Source organism: Nomascus leucogenys, chromosome 17 (assembly GCF_006542625.1).
Source record: "Nomascus leucogenys isolate Asia chromosome 17, Asia_NLE_v1, whole genome shotgun sequence".
In the NCBI taxonomy this organism is placed as follows: Eukaryota; Metazoa; Chordata; class Mammalia; order Primates; family Hylobatidae; genus Nomascus; species Nomascus leucogenys.
The window spans coordinates 37,471,452-37,492,633 of NC_044397.1; the positions used below are offsets into that span (position 1 = coordinate 37,471,452).

A 21,182-nucleotide genomic window follows, 5' to 3' on the forward strand; every position below is an offset into this window, starting at 1 on the left:
CCACCTCAGCCTCCCAAGTAGCTGGTCACTACTACACACAGGCACATATAACCATGTCCAGCTAATTTTTGAAAGTTTTTTAGAGACAGGGTCTCACTAGTTTGTCTCTAACTCCTGGACTCAAGCAACCCTCCTGCCTTGGCCTCCCAAAGCTCTGGGATTGCAGATGTGAGCCACTGTGCTCAACTCTGTCTTGCAACATGATGCCCTCAGGCCCCTAAAGGATAACTGATAACCCAGTCCACATGAACCAAGACAGACCTGTGCCTATCAGCCAGTAGCAGATGGGTTCAAATCACTTACTATGTGTGCTTAGTGACTTAACATCTTCCTTATCTGTAAAATGGGGTTCATATAAGTACCCCCACCTCAGGGTAAGGAGTAAAGGAATAACGTGTGTACAGTGCCTGGGTAGGCGATAAGCTCTATGAATTAAGTGTTAGCTGTTATCAGCCATGAACTACGCCAATCAGTCTAAATCACTACAGGCATGAGTTAGACCAGGAGGAAATATAGATCCATATAAATCAGAACAGATCAGGTCAATAATTACCATTTTAAATCATTACAAACACTCATAGCCCAATCATGGCACTTTTCACAGATACAAACCCACATAGACCAGTAGAGACCAGTAGAGACGGGTAAGAAGAGGGCAGGTGCGGGGCGCGGTGGCTCACACCTGTAATCCCAGCACTTTGGGAGGCCGAGGTGGGTGGATCACGAGGTCAGGAGATCGAGACCATCCTGGCTAACACGGTGAAACCCTGTCTCTACTAAAAATACGAAAAATTAGCCGGGCGTGGTGGCGGGCGCCTGTAGTCCCAGCTACTCGGGAGGCTGAGGCAGGAGAATGGCGTGAACCCGGGAGGCAGAGCTTGCAGTGAGCTGAGATCGCGCCACTGCACTCCAGCCTGGGCGACAGAGCGAGACTCCATCTCAAAAAAAAAAAAAAAAAAAAAAAGAAGAGGGCAAGCCCGGTGGCTCACACCTGTAATTACAGCAATTTGGGAGGCTGAGGTGGGTGGATCACCTGAGGTCAGGAGTTCGAGACCAGCCTGGCCAACATGGCAAAACTCTTTCACTAAAAATACAAAAATTAACCGGGTGTGGTGGTGGGCACCTGTGATCCCAGCTACTCGGGAGGCTGAGGCAGGAGAATCGCTTGAACCCAGGAGGCGGAGGTTGCGGTGAACTGAGATTGCGCCACTGCACTCCAGCCTGGGCAACAAAGCGAAACCTTGTCTGGAGAAGAAAGAAAAAAAAGACGGGTAAGAAGACACTGCAGGGAGAGGCCTGGGAGGAAGTGGCTCAGGCAGCCGGCAGAGCCCAGTGAGCTTCCTCCATGACTCCTTGGAGTCTCTCTGGAGAGGCGCTGGTGCTGGCACGGCTGTTTGTTACCCAACCCTCCAGAAGACGCAGTGGGGGGAGGGGAACTGCTGAAAGCCTTGCTTTCAATAATTCAGCAGCTGGAGCTTCCTGCCGCCCCTGCTGGAGCTGGAGGAAAATCTTGGCCTGAGCCCCCAGGCTGGGGCTGGCTGGGGGTGGGAGGGCTGGTTCCTGGAGGGGCAGGCAGCCTGACTTGCAAGGGTGTGGGCACTACACCTCTGCGTTTTGGCCATAGCCTTTGTGGTCCCTTTTCTGCCCTCCCCTTTTCAGTCTAGGGCTGGGTCCAGCCTGCCTGGGCAGGGCTCGGGCTGACACTTTCCCTGCCGTCTCAGTCTGTGCTGGGGAACGGAGGTGGCTGGGCTGGCAAAGTTTCCAGGGCCAAGATGGGGTGTCCGGGGCCGGCGAGGCAGCGAGAGCGAGCCTGCAGACCACAGGAGAAAGCCCTGGTGGCTTAGCTGGCAATGTGTCCAGCCCTATGCTATCCTTGTCCAGCTCCACACCACATTCCACTCCACCCAAGAACGCACTGACCCACGCTGTTCCTCATGCTGGGAAGGTTCTTCCTCATCTACCCATCCTGCAAGACTGCTCAAGCATCACCTCCTCCGTGAAGCCTTCCCTCACTGCCTGGAAGGACTTCCTGGGGGACGTGCCTCTGCTGTCACCCTGTGGCTACTACTCGCAATCTAGCATGACTATTGCTCCCTGGCTGACTGAGGGCTGTCCAATGGCAGAGACTGGGCCGATCCACATCTGTATCCCTAGTGCCCAGCACAGGGTTTGGCACAGAGTAGCCACCTGGGACTGTTTGCTGAGACTCTGCCTGTGTTTGCACCGATGGGAGCTCACTGCTTATTGTTTTACCACCATCATCTCTGGGAACTACAGAGGGAGAGGTCCTTGGTCACTGCTCTCACTATGCCTAGACTGTGTGCATGCTGACATTTACATGGGCCTCATGGTCATGTACTTTGTAAATCCTCGAGTCCAGCCTTGTCTTTGTTTGTTTGTTTGTTTTTGAGACAGTGTCTCGCTGTGTTGCCCAGGCTGGAGTGCAGTGGTGTGATCTCGGCTCACTGCAACCTCCACCTCCTGGGTTCCAACCATTCTTGTGCCTTAGCCACCCAAGTAGCTGGGATTACAGGCGTGTGCCACCATGCCCGGCTAATTTTTTTTATTTTTAGTAGAGACGGGGTTTCACTATGTTGGCCAGGCTGGTCTCAAACTCCTGACCTCAAGTGATCCACCTGCCTTGGCCTCCCAGAGTGCTGGGATGACAGGTGTGAGCCACCGCACCCGGCCCCAGCCCTGTCTTTGAATAGATAGGAAGGACTTGCCTGGTCAAGGCTCCTGTCTTTGTTGGCTCTGATTTGGGTTCCTGGAGCAAAGATTTGGGTGGCAACCAAGCAGGCTGCCCAGGGCATCCCCTCAGGCTTCTGCTGGGCTGGCTGAGATCAAAGAGAAAGCCGGCTGGGGGCTGGAGCATCACTGACAAGGGACAAGGAGGGACAAGGAGGCCTCCACTGTCTGCTGCCTCCAGAGGAGTCCACAATACAGGTAATGCAGCCCAGGTGAGAACAGGTAACAATGCTCAGGTGAGATCAGTGCAGATTGATGTGGCCCAGGACAGGTCATACAGAGCCTTATAAATGGGACAGACCCAGCCAAGCCAGGAGCTCAGACCGGCTGATCAACAGAGGACAGTGGGGACACCGCACGCCAGCATGATAGACAGCTGGAAGGTATCAGAACAAGCAACAGTGGCTACTGAAAGCAATACAGGCCGGGCATGGTGGCTCACGCCTGTAATCCCAACACTTTGGGAGGCTGAGGCGGGTGGATCACTTGAGGCCAGGAGTTCAAGACCAGCCTGGCCAACATGGCCATCTCTACTAAAAATACAAAAATTAGTCAGGCATGGTGGCGGGTGCCTGTAATCCCAGCTACTTGGGAGGCTGTGGCAGGAGAATCGCTTGAACCCGGGAGGTGGAAGTTGCAGTGAGCCAAGATCACGCCACTGCACTCCAGCCTGGGCAACAAGAGCGAGACTCTGTCTCAAAAAAAAAAAAAAAAAAAAAATAGCCAGTTGTGATGGTGCATGCCTATAGTCCCAGCTACTTGGGAAGCTGAGGCAGGAGAATCTCTTGAACCCGGGAAGCAGAGGTTGTAGTGAGCCGAGATTTCACCACTGCAATCCAGGCTGGGCAACAGAGTGAGACCTTGCCAAAAAAAAAAAGAAAGAAAAAAAAGAAAGCAACACAGACCAGTTCAACCTAGTAGACAGATCTGTAGAGGCCAGAACTGATATGAAATAAGCAAGTAGTGGTTTGGTCTCTTCTCCCCTGCATTCTAGAGGAACAAAAGAATCCCTGCCTTACTCAGTCCTCCTGCTCTCTGTCAGGGCCCTCAGTGGCCTTGTGGGAGGCTGAAGCCTTGCCACCAGGAGCAGACAGCTTCCCTGGGGCTGCTGAGCAAGAACAGAGATGGGGGTGGGGTGGGGGGTGGGGAGAATGTTCTACAGAAACAGCTTCAGCTTAGCCCAAGAAAGAACAGTCTTATGACTGAGCTGTCACTGATGGCAGGTGGCAGTCTCTGTGTCCCAGGAGGATGCAAATCAGATGGCCTTGGTGGAGATATGGAGGGAGAGCCACGTGTGTGTCAGAAGCCCGTGCTCTCTGAGGACCCTCCCAAGCTGGCCTTGAGGACTGACCCTGCAGTGAAATCGGAGAAGTCTGTGTGCTTTCCCCAGTTTTCATCAACTCCTTCTCCTTCCCCCAGGACCAGATCCCAACCCCCGCTCCAGGTTCACACCTGGAAGCTAGGCAGAGGAAGGCACAATGGGCTAGAAGTTGTATGACCAGATCCCTTCTCCTTTCCGGTCCTCAGTTTCTCTCATCTGGACCAAGTGTCAGGGGCCTAGATACTGGCAGGGCTCGGGTGGTGTTAGTCTAAACTGCACCATTTTGTAAGCTTCCTGCTATTTTGCAGACCTTAGTCAAAGTGAAACACTTCACGGTGGTTTGGGCCGTTAGAAACATCCTACCTAACCACCTGACCACAAGGTGGACAAAGCCCCGACTGAAGAAACAGCCTTCCTCTTACGATATTCTGCTGGGACAAAATGCAAGGAGTACCACATTCTGCCAGAACAAGGGCCAGAACTGCCTCATCATTGGAACATCTTATCAATATCCTGCCGGGCAAACCATACTGCTTAGACCCCTCCCGCCCATACCTATAAATTGTGCCAGCCTGTAAGCAGCGGTGGGCTCTGACATTAGGCTGGTCCCCCACTTCTGAAGGTTTTATGCTGGATGTAAAACCTGCATTTGCGCCCAGGTGTGGTGGCTCACGCCTGTAATCCCAGCACTTTGGGAGGCCGAGGTGGGTGGATCACCTGAGGTCAGCAATTTGAGCACAGCCTGGCCAATATGGGGAAACTCAGTCTCTACTAAAAATACAAAACAGCCAGGCGTGGTGGTGGACACCTGTAATCCCAGCTACTCGGGAAGTTGAGGCAGGAGAATCGCTTGAGCTTGGGGGAAGGAGGTTGCAGTGGGCAGAGATTGCGCCATTGCACTCCAGCCTGTGCGACAAGAGCAAAACTTTGTCTCAAAAAACAAAACAAAACAAAACCTGCATTTGCTTTTGAGCCGCCCTCTTTCTGTGTGTGTGTGTCTTTCTATAATCTTCGCCTTCCCTTCAAAACCTAACAGGTGGAGATGAGCTCTGAGTCCCTGGCAGTGCAAGACTGACAAGAATCAAAATTGGATGGTGATGTGCACCCCTACCCTACCCCTACCCAGGCCAGAGCTATCAGCAGGAAGGGTGTGTGCTGGACAGACAGTCCGGCCCCTTCCACCCACTGAGGAGGGTGACAGGAGAAGCCACAGGCAGCTGCCTCCACTGCCCTTACAATCTCATTATGGAAAATTCCCTCTATTGACTCAGCTCCAATCAAGCCGGCTGCCTGGGGGGCATCCCCTCAGGTTTCTGCTGGGCCGGCTGAGATCAAAGAGAGAGTCCGGCTGGGGGCTGGAGCATCACTGACTTTCCCATCGATCCAGATGTGCCTCTCGTTGCTAGGCAACAGCCTCCAGTCTCTCCCGGTCTTTCCTCCCCCCAGGGGCTGCAGAATTGGACAGTAAAAGGGGAGAGAGGGAGAGACCCCACATTCACTCTCCATTCATCCCTTCCCAAGCTAGAAACCTCTGTCACCAACCTGGGAACCTTTCCTCCCCAGAAAGCAATTCCCTTGTCCATGTTGAGAGCTTGACCCTCCCACCAAAATGAACCTCTTCTCTCTCCTCACATTTGTATGCGCCTCCAGTGTATTGGAAATCCATCCCTCCTCTGCTCCATGTAAGCACTCTCTCAGGAAGACAGGCCAGGGACTCGCCATTGAAGAAATCAAGGCTCAGAGAAGAGAAGGGGCCCTCAAGGACTCAGTGGAAAAGTCAAGATAAGACTGCAGGTTCCTTGTCCAGGCTCCATGGCTCATGCCTGTAATCCCAGCACTTTGTGAAGCCAAGGTGGGAAGACTGCTTGAACCCAGGAGTTCAAGACCAGCCTGGGGGCAGGCATGATGGCTCACGCCTGTAATCCCAGCACTTTGGGAGGCTGAGGTGGGAAGACTGCTTGAACCCAGGAGTTCAAGACCAGCCTGGAGGCAGGCACGGTGGCTCATGCCTGTAATCCCAACACTTTGGGAGGTCAAGGCTGGGGGATCACCTGAGGTAAGGAGTTCAAGACCAGCCTGGCCAACATGGCGAAACCCCATCTCTACTAAAACGACAAAAAATTAGCCAGGTGTGGGCCGGGCGTGGTGGCTCACGCCTGTAATGCCAGCACTTTGGGAGGCCAAGGTGGGCAGATCACCAGGTCAGGAGATTGAGACCATCCTGGCTAACATGGTGAAACCCCGTTTCTACTAAAAAGAAAAAAAAAAATTAGCTGGGCGTGGTGGTGGGCGCCTGTAGTCCCAGCTACTCGGGAGGCTGAGGAAGGAGAATGGCGTGAACTTGGGAGGTGGAGCTTGCAGTGAGCCGAGATCGCACCACTGCACTCCAGCCTGGGCGACAGAGTGAGACTCGTCTCAAAAAAAAAAATTAGCCAGGTGTGGTGGCACATGCCTGTTGTTCCAGCTACTCAGGAGGCTGAGACAGGAGAATCATTTGAACCCGGGAGGCAGAGGTTGCAGTGAGCTGAGATCATGCCATTGCACTCCAGCCTGGGCGACAAGAGTGAAACTCAGTCTCAAAAAAAAAAAAAAAAAAAAAAAAAAAAACCAGACTGGGCAACATAGGAAGACCCCGACTCTACAAAAAATAATAATAATAAAAAAATGAGCCAGTGTAGTAGTGCACGCCTGTAGTCCCAGCTACTCGGGAGGCTGAGGTGGGAGGATCATTTGGGCCTAGAAGGTTGAGGCTGTAGTAAGCTATGATTATACTACTGCACTCCATTCTGGGCAAGAGAGCCAGACCCTGTCTGTAAAAAAAAAAAAGAAAAAAACTGCGGGCTCCTAACTCCCAGCCCAGTATTGGACTAAATATGAGAGCCATTTAATCTTCAGAGAATGTCTCTAAACACAAATGCACACTCCCATTTTTCAGTGGGTTGGCTTTTTTTTTCTCTCTTCCCAAACGTAGGATGCATTTCATAGTAGTTTTTTTTGTTGTTGTTTCAAGTGCTATAATTTAAAACTGTTAGTTGTGCTTTAAAACGGGCATAAAAATGTACTGTGGGTTTTGGGGGCTGTAATTGACTAAATAATGCAAATCCGATCATTTTATCACAGTTTAATATTTTGCATATTTTATCTACCCTATACTGCTCATCTTTCCTGTTTTTTTTTTTTGAGTGAATATATGCATGTCATCCTAGCAGTTATTATGTGGTGACCTACTTATTTCATGGCTTATTTAGAATTTTAAGGTCTCTCTCCCTCTGAGGTCTTTACAGCCCTTGGGGATGGAGGAAGGAAAGACTCCTGGCCGGGCACAGTGGTTCATGTCTGTAATCCCAGCACTTTGAGAAGCTGAGGCAAGAGGATCACTTGAGATCAAGAGTTCTAGACCAGCTTGGGCAACATAACAAGACCCCATCTCTATTTTTTTTTTATTATTTTCTTTTTATGAAAAGGAAACTTTCTCAGTCTTCCCACTGGTCCCTGCCAAACCTTTCCTTAAACAACTAAGGGAGAGGAAGAGGTGGTGTGTTTCCCAAGGTGTGAGGGGCCAGAACTCAGAAGTTGGGGCTCCCTGGGAGGTGCACAGTCCCTGAGCAGCAGTCCCGGTGGCCTTGGAACTGCCACTGCCTGCCACCTGCACACTCCCAGCTGTTAGCACGGTGACAGCTCCTCCCCGACTCCCCTGCCCTGCACCAGTCACACACTTCAACTCTGAGAAGCACAGCTTTTCAAGGTCCTTGACAAATGGTAACCAATTAATGTCAATTAATCTGATTAGCCTAAATAGTTAATTAAGCAGCTAATTTACAACATCATTGACAATAACCCACAGCTCCTGAGAGATGGTGGGTGGGAGGTAGGAATGGCAGGGGTGCTGAAGGGAGGTCCTCCTTGCTCTGGGAACAGGTGAGCCCCTTAAGGTCAGATCGGGAGTGGGAGCTCCCGGTGCAGCAGTGGCCTCTCCAAGTCTCCACTCTGCTCTGCCATCATCCGAGAATCTCCATCAGAGTACCTAGCCCCAAGCCAGCCTCAAAGGGGCTGATTTCTGTGGGACAGGGTGAACCACAGCATGGTGGAGGAGGGAAAAGGCCTCCTGTCTGGGAAACTATTCCACCCTAAAATCCCAGAGAGGGCTGGGTGCGGTGGTTCACGCCTGTAATCCCAACACTTTGGGAGGCTGAGGCAGAAGGATCACTTAGTCCAGGAGTTCAAGACCAGCCTGGGCTACATGGTGAGACCCCCGTCTCTACTGAAAATTAAGAAAAAAAAATTAGCCAGGCATGGTGACATGCACCCATAGTCCAAGCTACTTGGGAGGCTGAGGCAGGAGGATTGCTTAAGCCTGGGAGTTCAAGGCTGCAGTGAGCTATGATTGTGCCACTGCATTCCAGCCTGGGTGACAGAGCAAAACCCTGTTAAAAAACAAACAAAGAAACAAAAAAAACAAAAACCCAGAGAGGAGCCTCTGCAACCGCTTCCCATCCACACCAAGCACCTTAGAGCTCATAACCCCTTTCACGTCCCCAAGCTACAGAGAAGCCCTGAGAGAGAATTCCTACCCTTCAGCCCATCCTACAGATGAGGAAACTGAGTAGGCCCCGTGCTTGCACTGACAACCTGCAACAATGAACCCGTGAGGTCCCTGCCCTTAAAGAACAGCCAGCCTGGGGCCTCACAGTACCTTGGTGCAACCTCTGTGGGTCAACCACTTCTTAGCTGGCCGATGTTATTTAACTCTCCGTGCCTCCATTTCCCCAGCTAGGACCTACCTACATCATTGGATGTTCTGAGGACTAAATAAGTTAATACACACAGCAGCGCCAGCGCACAGAAAATACCGAATGAGTTGGAAAGGTAAACCACCAGTCTGAATGGGGTGTAAAGCCGGGCGCAGTGGCTCACACCTGTAATCCCAGCACTGTGGGAGGCTGAGGCGGGTGGATTGTCTGAGGTCAGGAGTTCGAGACCAGCCTGGCCAACATAGTGAAACCCCATTTTTACTAAAAATTCGAAAAATTAGCTGGGCATGGTGGCAGTCCCCTGTAATCCCAGCTACTAGGGAGGCTGAGGCAGGAGAATCTCTTGAACCTGGGAGGTGGAGGTTGTAGTGAGCTGAGATCATGCCATTGCACACCAGCCTGGGTGACAGAGTGAGACTCCATCTCAAAAAAAAAAGAATGGGGTGTAAAGTGGGCCAGGGAAGAAGCAGCACCGGGCCCTCGAGGGCACCCAGATTGGAACAGGGCATCACGCAGATGTCTGAGCAGAGCCTGAAGCTCAAGGAGGTAGAGGAAGAGGGAGGAAGGGCATTCCAGGCGAAGGGAACCACATGTACAAAGTGATGAGGCAATGGTTCTCAACTCTAGTATATACGGTCACCTTGGAGCTTTAAAAAATGCAGACCTTGGCTAGGCACCGTGGCTCAGGCCTGTAATCCCTGCACTTTGGGAGGCCAAGGTGGGAGGATCACTTGAGGCCAGGAGTTTGAGACCAACCTGGCCAACATAGCAAAACCCTGTCTCTACTAAAAAGACAAAAGTTACCCAGGCGTGATTGTGCACGTCTGTAATCCCAGCTACTTGGGAGGCTGAGGCAGGAGAATCGCTTGAACCTGGGAGGCGGAGGTTGCAGTGAGCTGAGATTGCACCACTGCACTCCAGCCTGGGCAACAGAGCGAGACTCCATCTAAAAAAAAAAGCAGACCTTGCTGGGTGCAGTGACTCATGCCTGTAATCCCAGCACTTTGGGAGGCCGAGGTGGGAGGATCACTTGAGGCCAGGAGTTCAAGACCAGCTTGGGCAACATAGCAAAACCCTGTCTTTAAAAAAAAATACAATATTAGCAAAATTAGCCAGGCATGGTGGCGTGCACCTGTGGTCTCAGCTACTTGGGAAGATCATCTGAGCTGGGGGAGGTCAAGACTCCAGTGAGCCATGACTGTGCCACTGCACTCCAACCCGAGTAACAGAGTGAGACCCTGTCTAAAAAAAAAAAAAAGCAGATCTCAGCTGGGTGCAGTGGCTCACAGTTGTAATCCCAGCACTTTGGGAGGTCAAAGTGGAAGGATGACTTGAGGCCAGGAGCTCAAGACCAGCCTGGGCAACAGGCTGAGTTTTGTAGAGACTCTGTCTCTACAAAAAACATTTTAAAAAATTTTCTGGGCACGGTGGCACGTGCCTGTAGTGCCAGCTACTCAGGAGGCTGAGGCAGGAGCATCGCTTGAGGCGAGGAGTTGGAAGCTGCAGTGAGCCGTGATTGCGCCACTGCACTCCAGCCTGGACAAGAGAGTGAGATCTAGTCTCTAATAATAACAATAATAGTAATAGTAATAATAATAAAATTCAGGCCCCACACTCAGATTTGGAATCAGTCGTTTTGGGTGGGTCCTGGGAATCTGCTTCTCATGGACTGTTCTAGAAATACTGGGGCAGGTACCTCTGCAGCTAGAGACCATGGCTGCAGTGGTTCTGGGTGTCCAGGTTGGGCTGAGCCGCAGAGAGGAGAGGAAAGGCCCCAGGCCATATGACCCATGTCCTGAAAACACACCGCAGGCCCCCTGTTGTCTCCATCTGTCCAAATCAAAACCGCTCTTCAGGGTGACCTTCCTGGAACAGCTCTGGCCATGCACTTACCTACTGGGAACATTCCTGGCGTTCTCTGCTGTCCATGGAAAAAAGGCTAGGCTGCCTCGCCTGACAATAAGTCCCCCCCGCCCCCCAACAGTGAGGCCCCTGTCTCCAGCCCGGGCTTTCGCTCCTCTTCCCAGACCCTGGCACTCCAGCCACGCTGTTCCCCAAGCGCCTGGCACTCTTACCTCCTCCTCTCTGCTCCTGCCAAAAACACCCTGCTTCCTTGTGCCTCCGCCTGGCAAACCTGCATTCATTCTATGAGCTCCATCTGTGAGGCGGGCTCAAAAGTTAACCAAAGTCAACCAGGTCAGGGAGTCCTTCCCCACACTGGTGTCCCGGTAGCCCTTAGAAGGCTGCTACATAACCCCAGTCCATCTAAAAAACATTCTTGGCTGGGCGCAGTGGCTCACGCCTGTAATCCCAGCACTTTGGGAGGCTGAGGTGGGCAGATTACAAGGTCAGGAGTTCGAGACCAGCCTACCCAATATGTTGAAACCCCGTCTCTACTAAAAATACAAAAAAAAAAAAATTAGCCGGGTGTAGTGGCAGGTGCCTGTAGTCCTAGCTACTCGGGAGGCTGAGGCAGGAGAATCGCTTGAACCTAGGAGGTGGAGGTTGCAGTGAGCCGAGATTGCGCCACTGCACTCCAGCCTGAGCAACAGAGCAAGACTCCATCTCAAAAAAAAAAAAAAAAATCTCCAGGGCTGCTGGGGCTCAAGGACTGTCTTGCTCCTCCCATTTTTTTAGAGATGGGATCTCACTATGTTGCCCAGGCTGGAGTGCAAGGGCTATTTACAGGCGTGATCATAGTGCACTACCCGCCCCCCCAAGACTCCTGGACTCAAGCAGTCCTTGCGTCCCAGCCTTCCAAGTAGCTGGGACCACAGGTGCATGCCACTGTGCCCAGCTCCTGCTTCTCCTCTCTTTACCTAATGCCTAGTACAGGGCTTGGGGATGACAACGTGTTCATGCAGCTTTTAAGTGGGGAAGAGCTACTGCTGTGTGATGAATGAATGAGTGAATCAAGGACCATCTCTGCTTTCTGATGTCTGAAGAGCAGGAGAGAGAAGAAGACAGCATTAGAGAGGCGGGGAAGAGACGTGTTCTGGGGAGAATGATGGATGGGTCACAAGGACCAAGACATATGTGTCAGATAGGGCCTGACAGAGAAGGAAGACAGGACTTCCCCCAGGAAGGACCCACTGAATGTTCCAGCTTTCCTGCCTCCCCAGAGGCCCCTTCTGGGGCCCTGATGGGAGAAGGGGTGACTTGGAGGTTCTGCCAGTCTTCAAGCCCACTCCTCTGACCTGGGGCACTCTGTCTGATACCAAGGGCCGTGCCATCAGCTGGAGATGGGTGTAGGGGGCAGGTTGCCCAGCTCCCAGAGGTGCGTCTCTGGTATCCTGTACCCCCTTTCAGTGGTACCATCACCTCCTGCCCAGATGAATAGGCAGACAGACACCTCCCTGACCTCTCTGCCCTAGGTCTCTTTCTCTCCCTGTCTGCCTCCTACCCCATTGCAGCCAGAGGGGGCTTCCTGAAGTGCAAACCTGAGCGTTTTATGGCATTGCTCCAGAGCTTAGGATTGTCATTGCTTTCTGAATAAATTTCCAGCTCTTGACTGGGTGCAGCGGCTCATGCCTGTAATCTCAGCACTTTGAGAGCCTGAGATGGGAGGATTGCTTGAGGCCAGGCATTTGAGACCAGCCTGGGCAACATAGCAAGACCCCGTCTCTACAAAAACATTAAAAAATTAGTTGGGTGTGGTGGCACATGCCTGTCGTCCCAGCCACTTGGAAGGCTGAGGCAAGAGAATATCTTGAGCCTAGGAGTTGGAGGCTGCAGTGAGCTATGATCTCATTATTGCACTCTAGCCTAGCAGATGGTGAGACCCTGTATCAAAAAAAAAAAAAAAAATTCAACTCTTCAAGGCCAACCACTCCCACTGGGCTGCCTTCTATTATCAGCCCTGCCCTCTGTCCTGTCCTATGGCCACATTAGATAACTTTCCCCTGAATCCAGCCAGGACATTTCATACCTCTGTGCCATTGCCCCTGATGCTCTCTGGAGTGCCAATCCTCTGCCCTTTCTGTCTGGCACCTCCCCTGTCATTCTTTGAGGCCCAACTGAAATGTCACCTCTCCCAGAAGCCTCCTCTGACTCTCCATATCACTTTGGACGACTTAGTTCTAGCAGAACCTCAGTGGGTCATCAGTTTTCATGACTGCCTTCCTTTCCACTGGTCCAGAAGCTCCTCAAGGTCAAAGGCAGAGTCTGATTCACCTCTGTGTCCTCGGGCCTCGTGCTGTGCCCAGAAAACAGGAGGCCCTCATTAAATGTCGATCGTATAGTCTAACCCACTCAAAGGGTGGCCTCCGCCTAGCAGAAGTGCACTGGATTTTACCCTTCCTGGGGTGCTTTTTTGGAGATAGGATCTTGCTCTGTCACCCAGGATGGAGTATAGTGGTGCAATCATAGCTCAAGGCAGCCTTGACTTTCTGGGCTCAAGTGATCCTCCTGCCTCAGCCTCCTGAGTAGCTGGGTCTACAGGTGCACACCACCATGCCTGGCTAATTTTTTCTATTTCTTTCTTCCTTCCTTCCTTTCTCCCTCCCTCCCTCCCTCCCTTCCTCCCTTCCTCCCTTCCTTCCTTTCTTCTTTCTTTCTTTTTTCTTTTTTTTTTTGTTTTAGGGTCTTCTTGCTCTACACTCAGGCTGGAGTGCAGTGGCGCGATCTCAGCTCACTGCAATTTCCACCTCCTGGGTTCAAGTGATTCTCGTGCCTCAGCCTCCTGAGTAGCTGGGATTACAGTCACCCTCCACCAGGCCCAGCTAATTTTTGTATTTTTAGTTTTGATGGGGTTTCGCCATGATGGCCAGGCTGGTCTCGAACTCCTGGTGTCAAGTGATCTGCCCGCCTCGGCCTCCCAAACTGCTGGGATTACAGGCGTGAGCCACCGTGCCTGGCTTAATTTTTTCTTTTTCTTTTTCTTTCTTTCTTTCTTTTTTTTTTTTTTTTTTTTGTAGAGATAAGGTCTTATTATGTTGCCCAGATTGGTCTTCAATTCCTGGGCTCAAGTGATCCTCCCACCTCAGCCTCCCAAAGTTCTGGGATTACAGGCATGAGCCACCATGCCTGGCCCCAAGGTGCTTTCAAACCCAGGACCTGAGTCACTTCTAGTATCACCTGGAGGGAAGTATTATTATATCCATTTTACAGAAGAGAAAAAGGGTTGGAGGTTGGAGGCCAGCTGAAATCAGGGCTCAAGAGATTGGGAAACACCTGATTCCAGTTCTGGGTGCTTTCTTCTGGGGTCTTGTTGGATCCAAGCCCTCACCGCCCCCTAAGCCCACCCCGCCAGGGGTATGTGATGCTCTCACGTCCTCCTTCCCTAGCAGTTCTGGCAAATCCTCACCTCAATCCCTGGCAGAGGGGCTTGCCTTACTTTCTGTCTGACCTATCCCAGGCCATAAAGTTATTTTCACCAGGGGAAATCCACACACGCAGACCCCAAAGCTGTGCCACCCAAGAGGGGCACGGCAGGGGCAGGGGAGAGACTCTCTCTGCAGCTCTCAGCTCCACCCATGCCCAGCCTTTATAAGGCCATTACAAATATGCTTTTGGAAGAATATTTATTTATTTCTTTATTGAGATAGAGTCACCCGCTCTGTTGCCCAGGCTGGAGTGCAGCAGTGCGATCTCAGCTCACTGCAGCCTTGAACTCCTGGGCTCAAGCGATCCTCCCACCTCAGCCTCCTGAATAGCTGGAACTACATGCGTGCACCATCAAGCCTGGCTAATTTTTATTTATTTATTAGTAGAGATGGGGTTTCACTATGTTTCCCAGGCTGGTCTCAAACTGCTGGGCTCAAGCGATCCTCCTGCCTTGGCTTCCCAAAGTGCTGGGATTACAGAGTGAGCCACCAAACCTGGCCCTAAAGAGTCTTTAAAGACATCAGAGAATGCTCATGATAGAGTAAAAACAGCAACAGACCTCCCCCAGAAGCATGTTCCTGGTTATTTAACTCTATGTACCTATGGACACATGGAAAAAAGCCTGCAAGGAAATACCATACTGTATTCAAAGTTGTTGCCTTTGGGTGGTGGAATTACTGATAGTTTCTATTTTCTACTTGGTTTCTGTATTTCCCAAGACTTGTACAATGAAGATATACCATTCTCTCTCTCTCTCTCTCTCTCTCTCTCTGTGTGTGTGTGTGTGTGTGTATTTTCTTCTTTTGAGATGGAGTCCCACTCTGTCGCCCAGGCTGGAGTGTAGCTGTGCAATTATAGTTCACTAGATCCTTGAACTAGACTCAAGCAGTCCTCCCACCTCAGCCTCCCAAGTAGCTGGGACTACAGGCACGTGCCACCACATGTGGCTAATTTTTTTATTTTTTAGTGAGCCGAGGTCTTGCTATGCTGCCTAGGCTGAAGATACGCCATTCTTAGAATCAGAACAATTCAGTACAACTTGCTTTTACCTGTCTCTGTCCTGGGAAGTCCTGGGAAATGGTGGTGGGGAGGGAGTGCTGGACTAGGAGGGGGCTCAGCTGAGGAAGCTGCCTGGACCCTGGGGTCTGGGTAACTGGGCCAGGCCTCCTCACAGCCCTCAGAGGCCCTGGCAGGATGCTAACGGAGCCGTGGCACCGTCCGTCAGCTTCCGTCGGCACAGCAGCCTCTGCAGTGGGCAGGAGGCCAGGGCGGGGGCGGCAGGAGGCTGAGGCCAGGCTGGCTGCCGAGGAAGCAGTGCTGCAGAAGGACAGGCCAGAGGCTTTAGGCTCTGAAGGAGTCCTTGGGGGGCAAGGACTGCTCTGGAGCCAATGTACACATGGCCCCAGGGGCCTGTCTTCTAGGCTAACAGTCACTGAGGCAGCCTGAACCTGGCCCACCCACCCAGGCCCTCTGAGAGCCCTATTCTAGATGACATGGGGCCAACAGGGCTGAGCCTCTGGGATGGAGATGTCGCCCTCCTGCGCTCATGACCCAGAAGAGGGCAGAGGGACAGCACCCCAGAGGTATCAGCAGGTGCTAAGCCACAGTGAAGGCCTAGGCTGGGCCAGGCTGGGTCTGTAATTGTTGGTAACAAGCCCTTCCCTGTCATAATCCCCTGTTCTCCTGGGCATCCCGGTCCTCCTGCTCTCTCTCTCTCTCTCTTTCTCTCTCTCTCTCCAATCCCTTTCTCCTCTCTGAACTCACTCTCCTTCATTCTGCCCCCCAAACACCTTCCGTTCCCTTCCCCTCATCCGACTCTTCTCCATTCATCAAAAGCTGTTCTTGGATGGATGTGGTGGCTCACACCACATTCTAGCACTTTTGGAAGCTAAAGCAACATAGTGAGACCCCATCTCTACAAGAAATAATAACAATCGCTGGGTGTGGTGGTACATGCCTATAGTCCTAGCTATTCGGGAGGCTGAGGCGGGAGGATTACTAGAGTCCAGGAGGTCGAGGCTGCAGTGAGCTGTGATTGTGCCACTGCACTCCAGCCTGAGCAACAGATTGAGCCCTTCTCTCAAAAAAATAAAAAAATGGGTTTTGACCAGATGACCCCCCACCCACGAAGGCCCTGACAGTCCCAAGATTTAAACATCTCTCTGTCCTATAAATCTGTATGTCAGGAAGCCTGCGGTTCCATCATCAGAGGTTGAAGTCACCTCCGGTGTTTCAAGCTTTGATTTATTAGAGCTGAGATTTCAAATTCACCTGTCCCAAGTCACCTACAGACTTGGGTCTTAATTAAAGGAGGGAAAATAGGGCTTAGACAGGCCCAGTGGCCCACCTACAGATCCCAGGACTCTTTGGCTGAACCAAGATTAGAGTGGTCCTTGGGGACTAGAATTTGAGGTGAGCTGCAGAGACACCGAAGATGCCTTCCACACACCTCTCAGGGTTGTTCACCAGAGCCCAGGAGTCCCCCAAGGACCACAGGCATGGGACTAGGGAAGCAACAGAGGAGAGGTGATTGAGGCTTATTCATGGAATTTTGGGGGAAATAGGAGAGTTTGCAGCTGGTGTTGTAAAGAGAGGAGGCATGGCTGGGCATGGTGGCTCACGCCTGTAATCCTAACACTTTGGGAGGCCGAGGCGGGAGGATCACCTGAGGTAGGAGTTTGAGAGCAGCTTGGCCAACGTTGCAAAACCCCATCGCTACTAAAAATATAAAAATTAGCCGGGCGTGGTGGCACATGCCTGTAGTCCCAGCTACTTGGGAGGCTGAGGCAGGAGAATCATTTGAACCCAGGAGGCAGAGGTTGCAGTGAGCTGAGATTATGCCACTGCACTCCAGCCTGGGCGACAGAGAGAGACTCTGTCTCAAAAGAAAACAGAACAGAGAGAGAGAGAGAGAGAGAGAGAGGAGGAGGCAAGCCCTGCAGAGGCACTGGGTCAGTGTGGAAATGAGTCCAGGCTGAATGGGAGGGACTGCAAGAAATGGAGGCGAATTTCCTTCTCAGTTCCAATACCTTGGCTCAGTGAAGGAGTTGTGGCGGGGGGGGGGTCAGAGATGGGGGAGGGTTCAATGAGGGGAGAGGGGATCAGGAGGGGGGACTCACTGAGGGGCAGGAGGCTGAGTGAGGAGAAAGGAGCTGGGAGAAGTGGTGTTCAGAGGAGAATAGCTTTCTTTTTATAATTTTTTGTAGAGATGGGGTCTCACTATGTTGCCCAGGCTGGTCTTGAACTCCTGGCCTCAAGGGAGCCTCCTGCCTTGGCCTCCCAAAATGTTAGGATTACAGGTGTGAGCCACCACACCTGGCATTAAACACCATCATTTTAGGGTTGGGGACACTGAAGCTAAGAGATGGGAAGGGACTGGTTCAAGGTCATACAGGGAGCCAGGATCAGAGACAGGGCCAGAAAGAAGGTCCTTGGACTCATGTTCAAGAGTCCTTCAGTTGCCTTCACCACATGCCACCCACCCCTCCAACACTCACTGGCCTACAGTGCCTGGGTTGATTCTTGCCCTGGGGAGCCTGGAGAATCGGGGGCAGGGTGGTGTTGTGGAAGTCACCCTGGGGTCCTGAGGCAGTGGGGTTGGGTTGCACCAAGACCTTGCTCTGTGACTTTGGGAAAGTCCCATCACACCTTCAGGCCTTGTTTTGCTCCTATGTGAAAGGGAGACAGCAGCACCTTTGGCTCCAGGTTACGTGAGGATGAGATGAGATCATGTATACAAAGTTACAGGACCATGGGCAGAGGCTCAGTGTGTGTGTAGGAGTGAAGAAAGAGGGGCTGGGCTCCTCTAACCTCCCCATTGGTGCCCCTGGCAGCCTTCTGAGACAGAAAGAGCTATAATTTTGTCCCTGGGGGACAATAAAATGTGGGCAGAGGAGGCAGAAAAGTCAGGAAGGGAGGCTGACCCCAGCAGCGCTAGTAGCTCCTGGCCATGGACCATCTAAGGAGGTGAGGGTGAACCACTAAGAAAGGAAGGGGCAGTCACTGGCTGGCAGAGGTCAGCAAGAGGTTGGGAGGCGGAGGTCAGCAAGAGGTTGGGAGGCAGAGGAGGTGCAGAGCGAGTGCAGCAGTGAGCAGATGGGACTGTCAGACTCAGACCCCCCCTTTGGCAGGCATGACAGGGGTAGAGGCACCCCCCCTGGCTGGTTCAAGGCACATTCTACCTCCAAGTATCCCAGTGACCTTGTGGGAGTCACCTCCTCACTGCACTGTATGCCCTCACCCATCTGCCTCAGGCTCCCCACCTGTAAAGCTGGCATCATAAATCAAGACACTGGCATTGAACTGGGCCTTGATAAACAGAGGATGGGACAGGTAATCAGTAACTCTCCTGCCTCCAGGAGGACAGCGCCAGTGGCTTCATGACCTTGGGAAAGTCACTCAAGCTTCATTTCTCAGCTATGAAATAGGGACAATGATGCCATCCTCGTGAAGCTTCCGTGAGGATTAGCTGAGTCAACCGTTGCATTGTGCCCAGCATGGAGCTGGGTATGAGGCTCTCAACCACTGTTCATCTCCTCCAGGAAGAGAAAAGTGTGCTTCAAATATCACTGAACACTATTCCACATTTATCCAGCTCTTCTTTAAGAAATTCTTACTTGTCTCCTATTGACTAACACTCACCCAGCATTTTATACCATAAAAGTAGTCTCCCATCTCCTTATCCAGATTATTTCTTTCAACAGCAAAGTAGACATTGTTAACACTACACCCGTTTTACAGATTGAAAACAGACTCAGAAAGGTCAGTGGCTTACCTGAGGTCACATAACCTAGATTTGATCCCATGTCTTTCTGATATCAGAGTCCATGACTCCCAACCCACGTACCCCTACCTCTTAAAACCCAGTTGACTCTTTAGTCACTCTTCAAGAATACCTCCTGCACCCCACAGGAGAGTGGGATGGGGCATAAAGTTAAGGAACCAGAAAGCTAGTGTTGTGTGGGAACAATTTCCTAGCCAGCTGGGTCCTATTTTTGGCTGAGGAAGAAGCTGGCACAAACCGGGGCCATGACCTTAAGATGCCCCCTGGACAGATGAACTTGTGTACGTATCTCCATCAAAGCCCAGCACCTGCCATTTCTCTTGCCATGGGACAAAAGACCAGCCCAAGCCCCCGGTGCTAGGGTGAGTGAGGTCTTAGGGCAGCGAGAAGTTATGGCTGGGATAGGGCACAGGCATTGAAGTACCACATCAGACCTTGATACAACCTTCCCTTCCTCCCCTTAAATCTCTCCCCACAACGGATCTGCTGTCAGGAGTAGGAACTGCAGGAGGCTTCAATACTGTCCAGGCAGGAGCTCTGGGAGGGAGGGGGAGGCGGAGGCAAGGCAGAGGTTGCGTCTTTTCTCAGCTCTCCTCTTTACCAGGAATTCACTCTGAGGCAGGGCTAACTCTGGGCTAGAAACTCTCTCTGAGCGTCCGTGGGGAGGGGTGTGTGCACAGAGAACCCCCCTCCCAAATTCCTAGTAGCTATTTTCTCTTCTGTGTCCTCCATCCTCTTCCCAGTGCAAGAGTAAATGCCATCCTGTGAGACCCAGTTCTCCTTGCCAGCTCCTGCCTCCCTAGGGGCATTTGGGCAGCCGGGAAAGGGGCCAGGCTGTCCCCTGGGCCGGCACCTCCTGCTGGACAGAGGCCCAGCATCCAGGTGGGGGCCTGCTCCCCCCACCAGGGCCAGTGACTAGCATCTCCATGGGGTCCCTGTATCGGTCCTCCCTTCCCTGGGGAGCAGGTCCTTCTCCTCAGTGGGACTGCGGTTGGGGGGCCTCCCTGGCACCCTCATGGACCAGGCCATGGTCATTTATGCCCAGGGGAGTCCTGCCCATGACCCCAAAGGGTCCCCCCTGTCTCCATCCCTCTCAGTGAAATGAATGTCCCTCATCTCTGCTCCCCGGGCGCCTGGCACCCCCGGACAGACACCCTCGCCGATCCCCCACACTGCCCCTCTGCTCGGGGGAGCCTGCAGACCACGGGGGTGCTGGGGAGGCCCGAGCTTCCACCCAGCCCCAGCCCCTCTGGGAGATGCCCCCGCCCCACAGGCGCTCTCACCTCACCGCTGACCGCCGCGATCTGCCGGGCGCTGGGGCCAGGCCTTCGGGTCCCACCGGTCCGGGCTGCCGCCTCGCCTGGGCTGGGTTGGGCAGGGCAGCTCCGCGGCCCCCACGGCCCCGCACCCTCCGCCTCCCCGCGGGTGCTGCCGCCGCTTGCTGAAATGCTGGACAGCGCACCGCCACCGAGGCGCCTCCCTGCCCGCCCGCCGGCCAGAGCGGCGCGGCCCCGCGCCCGCAGCGCCCTCCGCAGGCCTGGAGGAACGCCCGCAGCGGAGGCAACAGCCCGGACGGCTGGGACGGGCTCTCCCCCCGCCCGCTCCCCCTCCTCCCCACCCCCTTCGCCTCCCTTCCCCGGTTCCCTTCGCCCCTCACCTCGCCGTCCCCCCGCCCCTATCCCCGGCCCCCAGGGACATCTGTTTCCCCCACTTGCGAGAGGGGGCACGTCAGCCCTGGAAGGAGCCTGGGGCAAGGGAGGTTATTAGTTAGGATCTGGGAAATGCATTCGGTGTGCAGAAGCCTCGCCAGGACCCTCTCTTCCCACCCAGTGTTAAAGAAGGCACCAGGGGCTGAGCGCGGTGGCTCACACGTATAATCCCAGCACTTTGGGAGGCTGAGGCGGGAGGATAACTTGAGGCCAGGAGTTCGAGACCAGCCTGGCCAACATGGTGAAACCCAGTCTCTACTAAAAATACAAAAATTAGCCAGGCGTGGTGGCAGGCACCTGTAATCCCAGCTACTCAGCTACTTGGGAGGCTGGGGCAGGAGAATCGCTTGAACCTGGGAGGCAGAGGTTGCAGTGAGCCGAGATTGCACCATTGCACCCCAGACTGGGCGACAAGAGCAAAACTTAGGGTCAAAAATAAAATAAAATAAAATAAAATAAAAGGCACTAGGGAGGTTGAGGTGGGAGGATTGCTGGAGCCCAGGAATTTGAGGCTGCAGTGACCTATGGTCACGCCACTGCACTCC

General features: G+C 52.9%; 1 protein-coding gene across 1 annotated transcript in view; it reads right to left on the reverse strand.

Moving 5' to 3' along the window:
• The window catches only part of SRRM3 (serine/arginine repetitive matrix 3), an 84,740-nt gene extending 64,358 nt beyond the window's left edge, over positions 1 to 20,382 (reverse strand). Inside the window, exon 1 of the mRNA XM_030797523.1 lies at positions 20,212 to 20,382. The gene's annotated coding sequence lies outside the window, so the exon portion shown is untranslated. The remainder of the gene's footprint in view (positions 1 to 20,211) is intronic.
• Positions 20,383 to 21,182: the final 800 nt, after the last annotated feature.